Raw genomic sequence first — 19191 nt, 5'->3', positions numbered from 1 at the left:
CGACCATTAAGAGGCAACGACAAGTGAATGCCCAGAAGATTCTGCTCTTTACAGTATGTGACAGACCTTTCAAGTTTCAAAAATGTATATAAGGGAGACTGAAGCAGAAAAATAGTTAGATCTATGTGATATATAATGTATTTTTCCCAAAATTAATTTCTCATTTAGCTATCTATTTCATAAGGCTGGAGGCTCATTGTAATACTTTTCAGGGGGATCTAGTAATGTATTTCAGGGTGATCTTGCCAGAATCTGAAAAATTGGTAACCGAACTCCCCAAAGCTGAGGATGACTGGCTGAAGTCACCTACAAATTCGAAGCAAACAATTACACTTACATTCTCCTTATAGTTCTCTCCCTTCCTCATTTTCTCCCTCCCCTTTTTCCTTCTCCTTGATGCTTCCTAATATTTATTTGCCACTTAGTCTCATTCAAATTATCTTCATAGCCATGGCAAGTTATACCATAGCAGGTTTTGCCAAAGGTAATGCATGATTTAGACACAGTAAAGTGGCTAGTTATTACGTTTCTGCATTAGGTTAATATATACTCGCTTCTTAATGAAATATGGAAATACTATAATACCAAATTTCTTTTCTCCACCAAGCCTTGCTTACCCCAACTACAGTGAGGCTTGGGCAGGCGCCATTCTTGACCTTGTTCTGTTGCAATTGAAGTTCCATTCTTCAAACAATTTGTCACCTAGAAGGCCACTTTTGCCCCTTTCCTGTCCCATCTTTCTTACTGCCACCCTGGCCGTTGAACACAGTAGACACAATATCCATGCCTCACTTTAAGTGGATACTTTCTAATCAACTAGTGATGACAGTGCACTGATATAAGCTGGAACTTCTGTTCATTGGCATGTTGCTCTGAATGTAAAATCCCCTGTTTTTGGAATGGACTCTAAAATTCTCACTGAAAAGGCAACCCTGAGCTACCACCTCTTGATAGCCAGCTGGGAATTCACTTCCCCTGCATGTATGTCCTCTCAATCTCCTTCCTTGTCAAAGTAACAAGCAAATGTGTTACATCACAATGGCTGCCCCATGTTTCCTAGCACTCTTTGTTACACTTCAGTCTGACTTCAGATATGGCCAAAGACAGCTTTGGTGGGAGTATGGGTTAAAATACACTGCATATTAGACGCGTCATGCGTTGCTTACCATCAAGGTCTCGGTGGATCTATTAATGCTTTTGGAAAGGGCTGAGCCTTCGGAGCCATGGGTGATGGCGTTGGTCGTTTCTGTTAGCGTGAAGGAGGTAAATGTCAACCACACTGCTCCTGCCTTTGCTGAATTTGGATGAGGCTTATTGGTCTTCCTTTACTCCCCTTTTCATCTTTGAAGTTCCACTGTGAAGTCAGGTAATTTGCCTTTGTAGGCTGGATATCCATCAGTATCTTTATGATATATATTCTTTGTTCTGTCATGGAGGATTTGTTGTACAAGCAGAACATTGAGATGTCTTCCAGGAACTGCAGTCAAAGAGGGTATCGGGCAGGTGGAGGACAATCACAGCATTGGTAGCTTTGGATGGAGGAAGCAAACAATGGCTTAGAGAAAGTGATAGTTTTTTTAGCACTTGTGGGACTTCTAGAGAAGTGATTAACATTGATAGATATTTGACATCAGGGTGATCAGAGTTAGCACCCTTGGTTTGGCAGTGTTCGCCCACCTTTTAGTTTTTCTCTACACTGTTGAAAGGAAGGATCTGGCAACCTTCCCTAAATAGAAAAGTATACCATTCTAAAAGTTTCTAAAGCAACTTTCCTTTGCCTATAACCGTATACTTGATGCAGAGCTTTTTTTTTTTTTAATTCTCATTTACTGTGAGGACTCCTTGAGAGATTTGAGTGTGTTGGGGATGTGGTCAAATATTATAACTGCGTACATTTGTATCACGTGTAGCTTTTCTTTAGATCCGGCTAGACAAAGGATTAGCTTTCTGCCTTTCCAAATCATTCCCAGTGTTGCATTTACTTAATTTTTGCTGCTCAGAAAAGCATAGATATTTCCATTTGGCCAATGCGTCTGGGCTTTTCTCGATTAATTTAATGGAGGTGTATGCAGCTTCATGGGTTCATTTGCCTAGTATGTATCCAGTTCAGAGACCATTTTTGTGTGATTCCAAGCTATACAATTATTTAGTAGCTCAGTAAGGATAGTGCACAAAGTCTGAGACTGATTTTATTTTTTTCATTTCAGTGAGCGACTTTGTATGACCTTGGGTATTTTGGACTATGGAAGGGAGAAATGCATTGAAGATAATTTCTGTGCTGTGTAATTTGCATTAGTGGGGGTGGGGTCGACTAGGAGCTATGATCTCTTTATAGTTAGCAGAGGATCATGAGCATGGGTTCTGATGTACACACATGTATTTTTCTTGGCACACACAGCCCCTTTTTTTCTGTTTTCAGAAGCACTGTATAACGGCACTTTTAGGCCCCTGGCCTACCTTCTAGAAGATGTTTCAGTCATCTGCATGCCAAATAGAATTTAAAGTAACTTTGAAAAGGGTACATTTCCTTGATGGAGTGGAACGTTCAGGGCGATAGATCTAGACCGCCGGAGTTCCATATAGATTTGTGCTCTGTTTGTAGAAAGAAGGTAAATCCTCTAAGGGAAGTTTGGTTGTTTCTCACTCTTTAGTAGTAACTATAAAACATTTCTTTTATCTTATTAAAAAAAGATAGTGTTATTCAGTTTACATTGAAACTTTTTACACTAATTTGACAAATATGTAACATAAACATTGCTATAACTCATACAAAGAATACAGCTACTCAAAGTAAAATCACTCTTAACATTCATGATTACTCCAGTAATCACGTTAATTCCAATAGTTCATTGGAAGACCACCCTCCACAAGAAATCTAAATTTAAGTTTCCCAAATCGTGCACCAGGCGTATTCTCCCCCCTGTTTCATGACCCCATTAAGCTATGAAAAATTCTTTAGCAATAGTTTAGTCATGGCTAAAAACAAAGCTTGATTAGAGGTTAAAATGTGCCTTCCCCATAGAGAGTTGGTAAGGACCTCAGAAATTCAGTAAATAAACAGCCTCAATTGTGTGCTGCTTTCCCTCTTTAACACCGGACATTCCATTACCAAATGAAAAAGAGATATCGACAGAGCTTTACCACACAGAAGACGGCCTCAGAGTTTGTTGGTCAAACCATTTTTCGGCCAATGACCTCGAACGTAGGAAGGCATTTGGGACTACGTGTTGAGTACCAGTTCCTATGTTTCGGGGATAGGAATTTAGATGAATAGGTCCTAAGCCTATCTGCAAAAAGATGGAAGTTCCTTGTGTCTTGGAACAGTTTTAACCTTTCCAAAGTCCATCCTCTTGTCCCATCTCTTTATTTTCTTTTTCCTGACCTATTCAGAATCCAATTCATCATGATCAATGATATGTTGAAAGACTAAGCATCTCATGTGGAATTGAGTAAGAAATGGACTTGAGTCCGGCCTTTTTGGTTAGACAACCAAACAGATAGGAGCCCAATGAAGGCTTTTCAGCCTGGGCTAATTTTTTTAAATAGGACAAACTCCTTTTGATTTATTGAGCCCACCAAGAGGTCAGGCTTAGTCCTAGTCTAATCACGCTGATTGGAACGGAAGTGGGAAGACTGGGAACAGACTTCCAAAATGTTCCTTCTAAACAGTCCCAATAATTTCCTATTCTTAAAGGCTATCAGTTCACATCCATACAAAATCATTGCAGTTACCTTTAAGTTTTAACACTTTCATTAGTTAAATGCACGCTCACATTTTTCCTTCCATTGTCTGTTTTTGATTTTTGATTGGACTTTTATTATTATGAAGCCTAAAAAGCTTATTGAGTTTACCCTTGTAATGGGAGTCTTATTCATCTCCAGACATACAATTTCTTTTTTAGCCTGGTAGAGGCTGTCATTACATAGGATTTCTTATAGTTGATTGTCAAATGTTTAGTTCCTACATAGCTTTCCAATCCATCTAGTAGCCGTTACAGTCCTGCCAAGGTGTAATCTAGCAGTACAAGATCAACGGAATAAGTAAGCTATGATATTCACTGTGAGGCCTGACCATTTGGAGCACAACCCATCCAAGATGTACTCTCATCCCATAAATCAGCCAAGTAAAGATAAAAGAGGGTGGGGGCTAGTATGCACCACTGACGCACTTATTTTGTTACTGGTTTATCTCTAGATAAATCTCCCAAGGAATTCAGTCTGACTTTCATGGAATTTCCAGAGTATTGTAGCTGAATCGTAAACAGATTAATGCCCAGCTCGGTTCATTTCTGCCAAAGAATACTGATGTTAATGTTATCAAATGCGACTGATAGATCAACCACAGCCACATATTGAAATTTCCTAAAGTTTCCACCAATATCAGATATACATATACAAAGGGCTACAGCGCTCATTAGGGTCCCAATGCCTTTCCTAAACCCTGTTTGTAATGGACTAACTTGCTTAGTAGACTCAGCCCACAGAGAGAGATCTTTTAAAATCAATTTGGCAAAGATTTTTTATGCAGACACAATCAAAGCGACTGGGATGGATCCGCTCTATCGCCTCTTTTGAATGTAGGAACCAGCAGGGCTTTCTGCAAGAAGCTAGGCCAGTATTCTCCTGCAGCAATGTGTGAGAAAAGTTTGAATAAGATATCTGCCCATAATGCAGGATCACTTTTATATGTTCTGTTTGGAACTCCATCGGGCCCACTGGCTCAAGTTGTGCAATTATTCAATTACCAGCTCGATGTCCATTCTATCGAATGAGAATCTCCAACTGTGTCCAGTCAGTGCATTGATTTCAGAGTTTGCTGGTTGATCCATGCTTGCTCTAAATTTCCCAGTGAGATAAGGTACCCAGACTTCCTCTGACACACCAACAGGACTGCATCGCCTCAATTGCCGATTGAGCTAGTATCTTTAGTTACCAGTTTCAAAATAAAAATTGTGTTTTATTGATATATTACTGGATCCTCTGATGGACATGCCTCACCCGTTTTATTTACTTTATTGTTTCAGCTCTTATTTATTTATTTATTTATTCACATTTGTTAAGCGCACATACAGCCCATAGGGCATCGTGGCGCTTGTTACAGAGATGACTTGTTATACATACAAAGAAGTCATTACTTAGTTACAAGAGAGTAGTAAGGAGAAGATAGGAAAGGAAGAGGAGATGATGTTGTACGACGAGCTAGTTGAACAAGGTGGTTTTCAGTTTTTTTCGGAAGGCAAAGAGAGATGTTTCTGCTCTGAGTGTGCTAGGAAGTGCGTTCCATAGCTTCGGTGCAATGTAAGGGAAGCTTATTCCACCTGCTCTGGCTCGTTTGATGCGTGGGACCCTAAGCTGGTTGGTGTGGCATTGTCTGGTTGGTCTAGTGGAGTGCGATCTGACTAGCGTGTCAGACAGGTAGGAAGGTGCAGATAGGTGAATACATTTATGTGCAGTGGTAAGTATTTTGAATGTGATGCGCTCTTTGACAGGTAGCCAGTGTGCTGCCTTTCTGGCTTGCGCGATGTGGTCTATTTAATCGTACTGAGTTTTTAGTCAACATATTGATCGATCTCAGCAGCTCACTTTTTTTCTCAATGATTTCTTTATCAAACTGGAGGCTTAATTTGTTAAGCTTAATTTGTTTAATCAAAGGAGTGCTCAAGCTGGATAATAAAAGTGAAACTGGTAATTGCCTCTCTTCCCTCATTGGCCACAGTATCCCACCATCTTCTCAATCTGCAATTTCCTTTACCAGTACTGCCAAATTGCAGAATTGTGTTGTAGTTCCTCTTCACCACCAGATTTTGTTGCCCCCAGCTTCAACTAACTTGTTACCTGCCATACTGAGCGTTAAAGTAACATTGCATGGATGCTCCAGGTTTGTTTTACTATCCCGAACATGCAAGCTTGCCCAGTATCTTACTATCTTAGTGAATTGTAGATACTGCTACCGAGTTATGTCAAGTCAAAATGTTTTCCCATTGACAATCAAATCACAGATTAATTCGTACAAACCTCCCCATCACACGAAAAAGGTCTACCATTATCTGCCATATGTGCTTCTTTTCCTCACACCAAGTTGTGGATGAAAAGTGGCATTGCCTTCTTCAAGAATATCCAGATTAACCTCGTTTAGATTGCATTCACAGTTAGTTGCCTCCTACAATAATTGGACTGTCATTGTAGCGAGATTGCCACTTTATCAATATATTTTTGATTTCATCTAATAATGAGTCCATATCTGATTGAATAGAATTGAAATAAATGTTTAGTAGCAAAATATGTGAGATGTTGTCATTGCAGTCAACAATTTCTGTAGCTAGCAAGGCTTCTGAGAGACATTTCCAATTGCAGAGAGGGCAACCTTTGCAGATCGTAAAAGTCGTTAATAGACCTCCTATCGGTCGCCCACGTGGACCTTTTTTCGCCAGTTTAATATTCAAAGTAAACCCATCAATCACTGGGCAAACAGTCAACCAAGTCTCTTATAATAATACAAAATTGTAGTTGCTCAGAGCGGTCATTGAATCATTGTGATCAAATGAATTGCAGCCACGTGAGTTCCAGCTCAGGATGGATAGCTTTTCATATTTATAAACTTGGTCTGGAAGTTGAGATCGTCAGGAGGGCAACAGTAAGCTACTCCCATCCTGATGAAGTCTGATCGCTGTTAACGTGCCTGCATCCATTGTTTTCAAAATAACAGGTTACAGTCACGTTTTTCCGACGCTGCTCACCTGGATCTCTTACTTGTTGAGCATAATAGCTTACAAACCCTTTCAACAGGATATCTTCCTGGTAGTCGTGCACTAGTTTCTTAATGAATTTAGAAGAGAAATGGACCTCCCATTTCTCTTTACAAAATATATCGAATAGGTGAACCCATTTTATGCCTGAAGATTCAATAAAGCTCAGTTTAGGCACCAATGATGATAGGGCAAGAATTGGAGATCTATTTGAGGGAACATTATGCTCCTCTCCGAAAACCAACTACAAAATCATTGGTAGCAACGGCTCTGATCCTTTGCAGGAAAATAATTCTCATATTCAATTTTGGCTCACCAAAACTGTGAACTGGTGCATTCATGTCGTCCTTGGTTCTATTTCCTTCCAGCACTGGGGAGGCTTCTGGCTTGTTATTCGAATTGGACCTTGTACCTGTTGAGACGGTATCCAAAGTATGTCCTCATTCAGTGCTTAAAGAATTCCCATTAGGTTTGTGGATCGTGGTCGTCTGAGTGTAGTATGTAAGGAGGGTAGGACGAATTTCTGATGGACTGATCACAAGAGGACCTCCGTTCTTCAGTTTCTTCCTATTCCTTGTCTGCCTTATGTTGCTATTCTCCAGTCCTGAAGTATAATTCTTAGAGGTATGAGGTAGATATTTTGAGATCAGCTTCTGCGGGCCTGTGGATTTTCCAGCTAGGAGTCTTTTTTTCAGGACTGTTTGTAATTGTGATAATAGTCGGTGGCCAAGCCTCTTTTTGTTTTGCTCTCAGTAACTCTGTTTGGAGCAGCGTATAAAATAGTTTGCAGAAATGTTCTCTATCCTTTGTTATTAGACCTAAAAGTACCCTTGATGTTTTGGAGTTTTCTCTTTGTTATGGTTGTGATTGAGGACTGCCCTTTTGAGCTCGCCAGGCTGTTTGTCAAGAGGTCACAGTATCTGGTCAAAGAGGCTGCACCGGGGTCTGTTCTGCAAGCGAGGTTAACACAACCTTCCAACTTTGTCAAGTGTTTTCCTTTCCATGGGTATCGGGGATTAATTCAGTTCCAAGTTGGTAACAATTTTCCTTTCATCAGTAGTGAACTAATTTCGTTAGCATGGCTGAGTTTGCCCTAACTTTGTGAGCCACCTTTTCATAGAGACGTATGAAGGATTGCAGCATGATGTTTAACGCTGCAAGCAAGCTCATATTTAGTTCGGAAGTGTCCTTACAAGAGGATAAATCCCCTTGAAATGGAAAAGAAGAGTGATCCGCGCTGACAGAAAAATCAAGTCCGGGATCACATTCTTGGTTAATAGTGTCAGGTATAGTGTTGTCGACTGGGGTATTAATAAATAGGCCTGGCAACATGCTTAGTCGGTCATCCGCTTTGTCAATTGCTTCAATTTCTTTCTCAAGGCTAACAGTCATTTAAGAGTGAAGTACTCTGGCTATTTTCAACTTCGGTAAGGACCGACTTGAGATTTCGCAGACACTATCACAGGCTGCCCCTGCCCCTACCATGGAGAGATATAAAATTACAAAGTCTGATGAAGCCACTTGGCTATATGATTTATTTTGCTGTTGTGACTTCGAAGAATTTTCCCAGTATGACCCAAGTTGGGCACCGACACTTCTTTGACAGGCGTTCCACCCTTACTTCTCAAGTGGTAGTGCTTCCTTTTGCCCTTCATGCGCCCCGATGAGTAAGACTTCAATAGGGAGCAGCGCTTAACACCTGGGCTCAGCAGCCGTTGCGCCAAGTTCCGCAAGGCGATGATAGTTTAGCGGAGCAGGCAGTCACAGTGCATACACAATACAATACATGTTTTTACTTGCTGGCAGCTATCTAGAGCTATCAAGAGCCTCTTATAGGTAATATACTCGCTCTACTAGCTCAGCTCAGTTTATGGCACACTGCGATGCTGCAGTGCTGTAAAGGATACAACAGCTCGTACGACCCGCTGCAGCCCGCTGCTGCTAATCCAGGTGCAAGAGCGCCAGACGTCCCGGCCGACAGCATCACTTACTCGGTCCCCTCATCCCCCTCCGCCCATCCGTGCCTCAAAGGCACTTCCACACCTTTTTCTTTACCGCTGGTTCCAGAGGATCTTTTTTGGGCACCAGCTCTGAGCTGCCGTCCGGAAGCCGGAAGTATTGTTACTGCGAGTAGCTCCGCGTTCCCACTCCAAACAGCCTCACTACCTCGCAGCACCAGTTACTATAAAGGTGTAAACATGTTGTCATGTATTGTATTTCATGCTGTAGAAGGTTCTAAAAAAGACCAATGCAATCATGTGAAGGAGGAGGAGGAGGAGGAAGAAGGAGGAGGGAGGATGAGGATGAGGAGGAATAATAATAATAATAATAATAATAATGCTGGGAAACCAGGTTCATGAGAGACAGGCTCTACGTTGTCAGGCGCATTAGCTATGTGCAGCCTGACAACACAGGCCAAGTTCTTTAAAAATTGTTAACCCGCCATCTTGCACAGAATGAAGATAGTGTAATGCTGTTTGAATTTAAGCACCCACTAATCTTGACAATGGGACCTCTTTGATGAACAGGCTGTACGTTTGAAGACCATCTTTGAATTTTATGCCCGTACTCTGCAACCATTTACTAATGTAGACAATGGACTGTCACTCGATACTGGTACGATAATTATGTAGAGACTGCATCAGTTAGAGCACATATTGTTTTCATTGCTGATATGCAGCAGACTTGGTTATATTGAGAGCCGTGAAGAAGAGAGAGAATTTCTCGAAACATGTCGGCTCAGTGCTTGTTCAACTAATGTATTTGGCTCTGTGCTTTTTCAACTAACATATTTCAGGCTCACAAGTTCTATTTTTAAACAGTACATATTGATACTGCACTCATATTGATTTGATATTATATTCATATCCATACCACCATTTATTTAGGAGGTGAGCACATTGAAAACCTGAACATACAATGTTCATAGATTGTACCTTGTTTAATGTGGTGTTAGGAAGGCATGGCATTGAGCAGTAGACGCAGAAACACAATGGACATAACTTTCGAAAACCTTTATTAATGAATTTGATTGGGATGGTAAAATTCCTAACTGGCCCTAACTCTAAAATAGGAGTTATCTCGACCATTAAACAATAACAAATACATCCAATTCAGTCTGGTCAAAATAAAAAAGACCTATACTAATAAAACCTAACCTTGCCCTCCTTCCCAAGATAACACATGTGTTAAGGGAATACAAAAAGGAAAATAGTGTCTCAAAAAGAAATGTCAGAGTGGCTTCAGTACCAGCTCCCGTCCCCAGGTTCAACCCTACAGGGTCTAGAGAGTCTCTTAATAAACACAGGATAGGTGGATGGCACAGTTCTATCAGTCTTGCCCACTTTGGCTTACTGGGACAGTTCAACAGTTCAATCAGAGGCTCTCAACTTTTGGTAGTTCAAACACTTCCTTAGGCGTCGCCCACCTTGCCATCAATAGTCGGTTCATATGCTTTGCATTTTCTCTTGGTACTTGTAGTTCTTATTGTCTTTCACTTGCCTTCTTGGCCTTTTCCAAAGTTCTTATATTTTACGTTTGCCCTCTAGGCATATTTCACAAGTCGCATATTTCATTTTCCTCTCATTCAGCTTTCTTTCCTTTGATCCCCGCTTGTAATATCTTTTAAAAGTTCATAACATTTCACAGAGACTTTCGAATGTATGACTTCCCCTCACAGGACCACTCTGCTACTTTGTATCCTTTTGCTTTAACAATTGTTTTCTTCATTCGTGTTTTATCGGCACATGCGCAACCTTCAACTTTTAAATCCGTCACTTTTCCTTTAACATCAACTGTAGTTGTGCTGTCCTCGATAACTCACAGGTTGTGTTAAATGTTACTTTATCTTTTTCCTGCAGCTCAAGGCTGTTGCCAGCGCCTCCTCTGCTTCTCCCCAACTGCGCTGTTCACCCGGGAAGGTTGCGGGCCGTTTCCTGGCACCCTGAATGTATCTTTCCTCTGCTAGCTCGGCTCTGCTTTTCGAACACTCACGTCTTCCCTAAAGCTTGGAAATCTTGCGTGGCTTTCTCTCGATCTTCTCAACTGTTGATCAGCCCCTTGGCCTTCCAACTCCCACAGCCTGGAACACCTCTGTCTCAGACGAACTGTTCCTTCTCATACCCAGCCTCACCCAGCTTCTCCCAAAATATTTCTCTAATTTCTAGTTTTCCCAAAATTCGAACTCCAAGTCCCAAAATACCTATTTCCCGTTTTTCTCCCACTTTGCTAGCAGCATTTTGGCGAGCTTAGGAGCATAAGGTTCTTTAATGGGGTATCACTGAGGTCAGGGTCTCTCCACCTGCCCCTCAGACACCTGGGCTTCAGTACCTCACCCAGTGAACGAGCACTTGCTTGAACACTGCCAGCAAACTCCAGCTGTCCCTGATTTGGCTCATTGCAGACACAGCTCCCTCGCCACACTGCAGCCTCTTTTATTTATTGTTTACTTGTTAGTATTTACTTGCTGTATAAGGGTCTGTTTCAAAGCATCCACAGGGCAAAAGGCGGGAACAAGGGAGTGAAAACACACATTAGAAAACACAAAATATAAAAAGAACAGTGGGGGAAAAGGACAAACCTACTTGTGAGTATTCAGAATGTGCAAGTTCAGCAAGGAAGGGGGAAGTGTTGAATTGTCAGTGCTCGTGGGTGAGCCACAGATAAGTGCATGGTAGAAGTGTGTGGCGTGGATAGTGCTACACGACTTGGGGCCTTGATGGGTAAGTGTGAGCCTCCAAGGTGGAGGGAGTGCAAGGGCAAGTGCTGAGGGTAGACGGGAGCTGGGACGATTGGGTGTGGGAGGTCATGGACCCCGAGGATCCATGAGGTCCTAGGACACCAATCACAGCAACTGTGCAAATTGGCAGAGGAGAGAAGAAGGGAAGGAGGGGGTAAAGAGGAAAGTCTTGAGGAGCTCTGGATTTAAGAAAGTCCTGCCCAAGGTGCAGAAAGAGGGGGAGGCTGTTCCAAAGGAGGGAGACACAGCAGAGAAGAGCGATGAACCACCTACCCTGTGTTTAGCTAAATGCTTTACACACAGAGAGTTGGTGCCAGAGGAACGTAGAGGGTCTGGAAGGAGAGTATTTAGTGAGATAAAGTTGAAGATGGTGTGGTCCCTGGGCCCAGACAGCCTTGTGGATGATTTAGAGGGATTTGAATTTAATCCATGCAGCAACCGGAAGCCTGTGAAGACTTTTTGGGGCAGGTGAGATGCAGTCCCTCGGCTTAAGGCCAAGGATAAGTATTGCTGCCCTATTCTCGATTAGCTGGAGGTGCCGCAGAGTGGAAGAAGGTAGATTCAGGAGGAGGCTATTGGAATAGTCAAGTCTAGAGAGAACCAGGGCTCAGTTAACATTGAGCCTCTGGCGGAAATTGAGAAAAGGGAGAATTCCTTTGAGAAGGAAGAGCTGAAAGTGCGACTTCTTGGCAATGTCCTGAGTGTGAGGGAGGAAGTAGAGCGAGGAGTTTAAGATGACTCCAAGGTTTTTGGCTTAAGAGGAAGGATCAGGGGCAGAGCCCATGGGGGAAGGCCAGAGTGAGGGGAAGGAGGAGGGAACAGGGGTCCCAATGGGAAGGATCTCAGTTGTACTGACGTTTTGGCAGAGATCATTGGCGGTGCACCAGGACTGGATGACAGATAGGCAGTCAGGGATGATGAAAAGTTCAACACTGGAAGTTGGGGGGTAAAGGAGGAGATGAGGCAAGCAAACAGAGCAAGGGAGATGTTAAAAAGCCAAGGGGAGAGGATGGAGCCCTGGGCAACACCACAGGTGGAGAAGGAAGGAGAGGAGGAGCAGCCCTCGAGGACTTGGGTGTGCGGTCAGTTAGGAAAGATGTCAGCCATTCCAGTGCACGGTCCGAGATATCAAGGGTATCATGGAGCCTTCGTATGAGGATGGAATGGTTGACCTTGTCAAAAGCAGAGGAAAGATCGAGTAGGACGTGTAAAGCTGGAGAGTTTGGATTGAGAGATGTGAGCAGTTCTTCACGGGTGTTCAGAAGAGCAGTTTCTGTGCCCCTGGATGCTTGGAATCATCCAGGATGATGATTGTGGGGACCACCAACAAGTTCAGTGTGCGAGTTGAGTAAAGGCCAGCTTCTCCAGTAGTTTCCCCAGGAAGGGGGTGACGGAAGTAGTGCAGTAGTTGGCCGGACAAGGTGGGTCTGCTCAAGGTTTTTTTCAGGAGGGGACACACAAGAGAGTGCTTGAGGGAGGAGGGGAAGATCCAGTGGCAAAAGAATGATTGCAGAAATCAGTGAAGGGGCAAGAGAGCCAATGTTGTCCTTTATGGTTCTGGATGAGCAAGGGGAAACCTGTTTAGAGGAGACCTTCATGGAGCAGACAACTCTGGTAACTCCTTCAGGTGTGATGGAGGAGGAGGGTGAGGGGCCAACGGAGGTATGGAGGAGTGGGAAGGGGTGGGAGGGAGAGCAGGAAGGGTGTTCAGGATGTCCTGGGCTTTTGTGGAGAAGTGGGGGGCCAGTGCATTGCACACAGCCTGGGAAGGGGAGGAGGAGACTGCAGAATGGTTGGCTAGTTACCTGCAGATCTTGAAAAGTTCAGGCGTGTTATTGGATGCACTGAAAATCCGTGCCTGTATGTGGGCTCTTTTCTTGGCATGGATGGAGTGTCTGTATTGTCTTTGGAGCAGGCCAGTTTGTCAGAAGATGAGCCAGACGTTTGCCATTTGCATTCGGCCTATCTTCACTTTCGTTTCAGTGCCACAAGTTCAGAGTCATACCAGGTATTACGCTTGGGAGAGGGGGAGGCTGGAGGGGAAGGGAGAGAGGGAGGGAGAGAGGGAGGGAGAGAGGGATATAAAGGTGCAGAGGTCAATGAAAAGAGTAGATGCTGTGACAAGGGAGTCCAACTGGATGTTGAAATCCCCAAAGAGGAGGAATTTGGAGGTGCATAAAAGTAAGGAAGAACAGAAATCGGCCCACTCAGAGATGAACAGGGTGGCAGTGCCTGGAGGCTGGTAAATGATGGCAATGGTCAAGGTGGAGGAGAGCGAGATGACCAACCTGCACACCAGAAGGAAGGAAGTTAATGAGAGATGGCAGGATCTGGTCAAAGAGAAGGAGGTTGGGTTGAGGAGCCTGAACCAAGATAGTGCCTGTGTGGTAGACATTAACGAAGCAACGTGAAGATGAGAAGCTGGCCAAGAGGACCTCCACTTGCAATCACCGTTAATGGGAGACGATGAGGAAGGAGATAGATAAGAGATGCAATGAAGGGTTCATAGGTCTGGAGAGGGGACACAGAAGACGATATCAGTGAAAACCTCTCTGGAAGAAGCACTGACAATAGGTGTCTGCGATGGGAAGGCCAGGGATTGCACTCAAGATGTCTTTTTAAAAAAAATGTTTATGCTTTTTTCTTCTCGACTTAGAAAGAGAGGGGGGATAGGTGATAGTGTAGCAGTTAGAGAAGATTGGTGAGATGGTGAGAGCCATGGGGGCAGAAGAGGATGGTATAGGAATGAGGAAGAGTGGCTGCACTGCACAGTTCTAGCTAAACTCACCAGGTGGCCTGGTAGACCCAAAAGGTGAAAATACACTTGAAAAGGAAAGCGACTTTTCAAAACAGGCCTTCAATGCAAAGCAAGAGATGCACAGATGAAAGGGCACCGCTAAATTCGATTTACAAAAACAGGTCTTCAAGGCAGGTGCAGTGAGAAATGTGGTAGGATTAGGTGTGGGAAGGGAGACTGGAAGGCAGAAAAACATAGGCACATGACAAAGTTCAGTTCGTGCAGGGGGCAAGGGATAGTTCGGGCATCGCTCACTGGTTGGTCTGCAGGGAGCGAGGTGATCCATAGCTCCAAGGTCATTTGAAAAAGCAGTCAGTACATCCGGAGGTAGATTCATAGTCCTTACGCTTACGGTATTACGCGTGCCTTTGACAAGTACACCCTGATGACTGCTGTTGGATAGTGAGTCAGCACCCTTTCACAGAATCATGTCCCCACAGCAACGTACAGTTATGTAATAGTCCAGGACTCTCAAGGATACCATGATAATGTGGAGTTGGACAGGCACACAATTATCATATTTTGCACCTCGTGTCAGTATGGACCTCTTAATCAACAATCTGTAACGCTCACCTGATTCCCACGGAGGCGCAGGTCTGGCTTCGGGTGCTGATGCTTCTTCAATGGTGAAGCGCAGGACTCTGAAGATGGACAGGAAGGGCCCCTATACTCTGGCTTCTCTGGCTTGCAGGAATATTCCCCTGTGCGTGAAAAGGGAGTATTACCTACTGACTGAGTTATGCTCAAGCCTCCCACTCTCTTCCAACCCTCCACGATACCCTTCCACGATTCCCTGTGAAGTCTCACCTTAGGGTCAGGAAGGATGAGCTCTCCATCCTGCTTCTGATGCAGGGGCGCGTTGAAACCCAGTTACTTCACTGGATTGAGGATTGATGGGAGTTCAGGTAAGCTTGACTATTCAGGTAAAGTGCTGTAAAAGTTCTGCTGCAAGTTCAAAAGTCCAAGCTTAATAATAATGTTCATTGTCTTGTTGCAGCAAGCGCTAATGCTTATGTCTTTTTCCCCTTAGGGGCCTGGGTTCGGAATGCCGGAGATATGGCGCCGACCCGAAGTGAAACGTGCAGTTCCAGTAAATGACTGGTAAGTTCTGGATGAGCGCTCGGGTAATGTCTTTGCATTCGCTCATTCAATGTCTGTCTTTTTCCCCATAGGGGCCGGGGTCCGGAAAATGCCTGGAAGCGGCAAGACCCGAAATGAAATGGGAATGACCCAACAGGTAAGTCTTAGAAGGAAACTGAGCTTTTCCTATTCCTTTCCTTCTCTCACCTTGTTCTTGTCTTTTTCTCTCTAGGCTCTGGGAAGTGGCTGTGGATCCGGATGATCGCTGCTGAAGATGGAGGCGTCCAGGATAGGTGAGTGAAATGCAGCGCTGCAGCGATCGTAGCGAAATGCTTTTAAAAATGATGTCTTCCTTTTCAGGATCGTTGGTGTGATGTCTGCGTGGTGCTGATTTAGCAGGTAAGGTCTTTTGTCTCCCTTTGCAGGTGACCCAGCATACTGACAGGCGTGGCTGAGGTCCAGATGCAGGAGCTGACAAGGTGAGCGTCCAGCTGCGAGGAGCAGAACAACGCGAAGCGTGAGTTGCTGATCGGGTGTGGTTTAAATAGCTTTGGAAGAAGTTCCAAGTGTGTATCCTTCCACCGATCAGGTATGCATCCTTCCCCGACCACACCCGGGTGGAAAGTAGTCCCACAGGTAAAGTAGTTCCATTCAGGCCTCAAGAGGGCCTGGATGTAGCAGCATGGTCTGCATCAGGTAAGTGCACATTAAAACACTTGAACACATGTCTAGCTTTATGAGCCTGGCGCCTAAGGCGCCAGGACAGGGGTCCAACATGAGCCTGGCGCCTAAGGCGCCAGGACTGCGTCCAAAGGGCCCCAGCTTGGGCCCGCTGGCACTCCCCTGGGGGAAATGATGCCTGCCTCTGGGGTTGCTGGGTCGGACCTGGCTCCTTGGAGGTAGGCATCATGACAGTACCCCCCCCCCCTCAAGGCCCCTCCCAAGGTTCTTTCCTCCGGGGGTTTTGGCTTGTTTGGAAATCTCCGGTGAAACCTTTGTACTAATCGAGGTGCGTGGGCATGGTTACTAGGCTCCCATGATCTCTCCTGAGGTCCATATCCCTTCCAGTCAACAAGATAGAAGAGTTTCGACTTTACCACCTTGGAGTCTAAAATGTCTTTAACTTCGAATTCTAATTCCCCTTCAATTTGAACTGGATCTGGAGGCTTGGACAATCGGGTTCCTGGTTGTACTGGCTTCAAAAGTGATGCATGAAAAACTGGATGAATACGCATGTTGGACGGTAGATCCAGTTTAAAGGCCACTGGGTTGATTATAGCCTTGATGGGATAAGGTCCTATGAATCTGGGATTGAAGGTTCGCGGGCCCTTGAGGGGTAAATGTTTAGTTGCTAGCCATACCTGGTCTCCTACTTGGTAAGGAGGAGTTTTACTTCGGTGCAAATCAGCGTTTTCTTTATATTTTTTCTTGGCTTGCTGTAAATGACTTGCAGCTTCTTTGAAGGCTCGGGTTATTGTGGAATGCAGATGATTTACTGCGGGCATTTCCAGGGTCAGAGGTGGATCTAGGTCAGAGGTCCGAGGATGGTGACCATACAAAGTATAAAAAGGGGTTTGTCCGGTTCCAGAATGCACTGAGTTGTTGTATGCATATTCTGCGATCCAAAGAATGTCTTTCCAATTCAACTCAGATTGGTGTAACATGCACCGAAGATATTGCTCGAGAGTCTGATTGGTTCTCTCGGTTTGTCTGTCGGTATGGGGGTGGTGGCTGGTGGATAACCGCACATCTATTTGTGCTAATCGGCAACACTTCTTCCAAAAATGGGAGATAAATTGACTTCCACGATCCGAGACTAATACGGAAGGGAAACCATGTATGCGAACTATATTCTCCAGGAATTCCTTGGCCAAGGTGGAAGCTGAAGGCAAACCTTTTAAAGGGATAAAGTGGGCCATTTTGGAGAATAGGTCCACAATTACAAGGATTGTGTTGTAACCAGCACAAGGAGGCAGGTCGGTTATAAAGTCCATTGACAGGGTGTGCCATGGTGCCGGTGGAATATCCAAGGGTTGAAGTAGGCCGGCTGGCCTTTTCTTTTGAGCTTTGTTTTGGGCGCAAATTCCGCAAGACAGAACAAAAGACTTTGTCTTTTCTTCAAGAAGGCCACCAGAAGTGGCGTTTGATTTTTTTCCTCCGTTTTAGTGATACCAGGGTGTCCTTCCATTAAAGATTCATGATGATGGGCAATAACAAGTTCTTGCAATTCTTTACTTGGCAGAAACAACCGCTCCTGGAAGTAGGGTAAGTCATCCTTAACGGTGTAATGTGGACCCTTTCGACTCCATTCCAGTAAGGTTGAAGAGTCTAGAAGTTGTTTTACTTGCGTTTGGATGTCCTCAATAGTTTGCAATGAAGTTAAGCCTAAGATTCTTTGCTCAGGTATGATGGGCACAGGTTCTAAGCTCGAATTAGGTTCTTCCATGCCAGTCCGGGATAAGGCGTCCGCTTTTCCATTCTTGCAGCCAGGGCGATAGGTAACTACAAAATCAAATTCCGCAAAGAATAGAGCCCATCGGAGTTGTCGTGAAGATTGAGCTTTGGCCGTCTTTAAATACTGTAAGTTTCTGTGGTCCGTAATTACGGTGATGGTGTGTCTTGCCCCGAGAAGGTAGTGACGCCAAGCCTTGAAAGCAGATTTGATGGCCAGTAACTCTTTATCGGTAATTGCGTAGTTGATTTCAGGAGGAGAAAATTTTCTGGACCAAAAGGCCACTGGGTGTAGTTGGTTAGTTTTTGGGTCTCTTTGCGACAGGACAGCTCCCATGGCCGAACTGGATGCGTCGGTTTCCACAATGTACGGGAAATCTGGGTGCGGGTGCTTCAATACAGGTGCAGAGGTGAATTTGGTTTTCAGGTCCTGAAAGGCTTGTTCGGCCTCAAGAGTCCATTCGAAGCGTTTGTTTTTCTTTAGGAGAGCTGTGATGGGTTGGACTGTTCGGGAAAATTCAGGGATGAATCTTCGATAGAAATTGGCAAAGCCGAGCATGCTCTGAACTCCCTTCACCGAGCTAGGAGGTGGCCATTTGAGAATGGCGTCCACCTTTCGCGAGTCCATTCGGACTCCTTGAGGTGTCAGGATGAATCCGAGAAACTCTACTTCTGTGGTATGAAAAACGCATTTTTCGAGTTTTGCAAATAGTCTGTGCTGGCGCAATTTCTCAAGAACTCCCCTAACATGTTTTCTGTGATCAGATTTTGAAGATAAGTACACCAGGATGTCGTCAATGTAAACAATGACACAGACATCGATAAGTTCCCGAAGAACATCATTCATAAAGTACTGAAAGGCGGCAGGTGCATTGCACAAACCGAAGGGCATCACCTGATATTCGAAGAGCCCAAACTTGGTGCGGAATGCAGTCTTCCATTCGTCGCCTTCTTTTATACGCACCAGGTGATAAGCTCCTCGGAGATCTAACTTGGTGTACACACAAGCGTCTTTCACCTGGTCGATAAGCTCAGGGATCAAGGGCAGAGGATAACGATTCTTAATCGTTATTTGATTTAGGGTGCGATAGTCTATACTTTCTAAGGTCGCCCTCTTTTTTTCGGCACGAAGAACAGAGCTGAAGAGACAGGAGACTTGGACGGGCGAATAAAACCATTGGCTAGGTACTGATCTAAATACTGACGCAAATGCAGGTTCTCAGGTTCCGTAAGAGCATAAATCCTACTACAAGGTAGTTGAGCATTGGGTACCAGATCGATTTGGCAATCATAAGACCGATGGGGAGTTAACGTGTTAGCCTGTTCTTTCTGAAAAACGTTTGGAATTCTTGGTATTCTGACGGTAACTGTACAGGGGT

General features: G+C 44.4%; 1 protein-coding gene across 5 annotated transcripts in view; it reads left to right on the top strand.

Annotated features, from left to right (window-relative positions):
• The window catches only part of BCL2L14 (BCL2 like 14), a 423407-nt gene that overhangs the window by 64991 nt on the left and 339225 nt on the right, over positions 1 to 19191 (top strand). For 2 of the 5 annotated variants that reach the window (XM_069628719.1, XM_069628716.1), the window contains exon 1: positions 1079 to 1263. The exons of 2 other annotated variants lie outside the window; for them this stretch is intronic. The gene's annotated coding sequence lies outside the window, so the exon portion shown is untranslated. Of the gene's footprint in view, positions 1 to 1078; positions 1367 to 19191 lie in introns of those variants that run through there. One more of the 5 variants, XM_069628717.1, reaches the window with a different exon arrangement.

The sequence above is a fragment of the Ambystoma mexicanum genome, chromosome 12 (genome assembly GCF_040938575.1).
Source record: "Ambystoma mexicanum isolate Mex_15411 chromosome 12, UKY_AmexF1_1, whole genome shotgun sequence".
Taxonomy (NCBI): domain Eukaryota; kingdom Metazoa; phylum Chordata; class Amphibia; order Caudata; family Ambystomatidae; genus Ambystoma; species Ambystoma mexicanum.
This window is presented reverse-complemented; position numbering and strand designations above follow the sequence as displayed.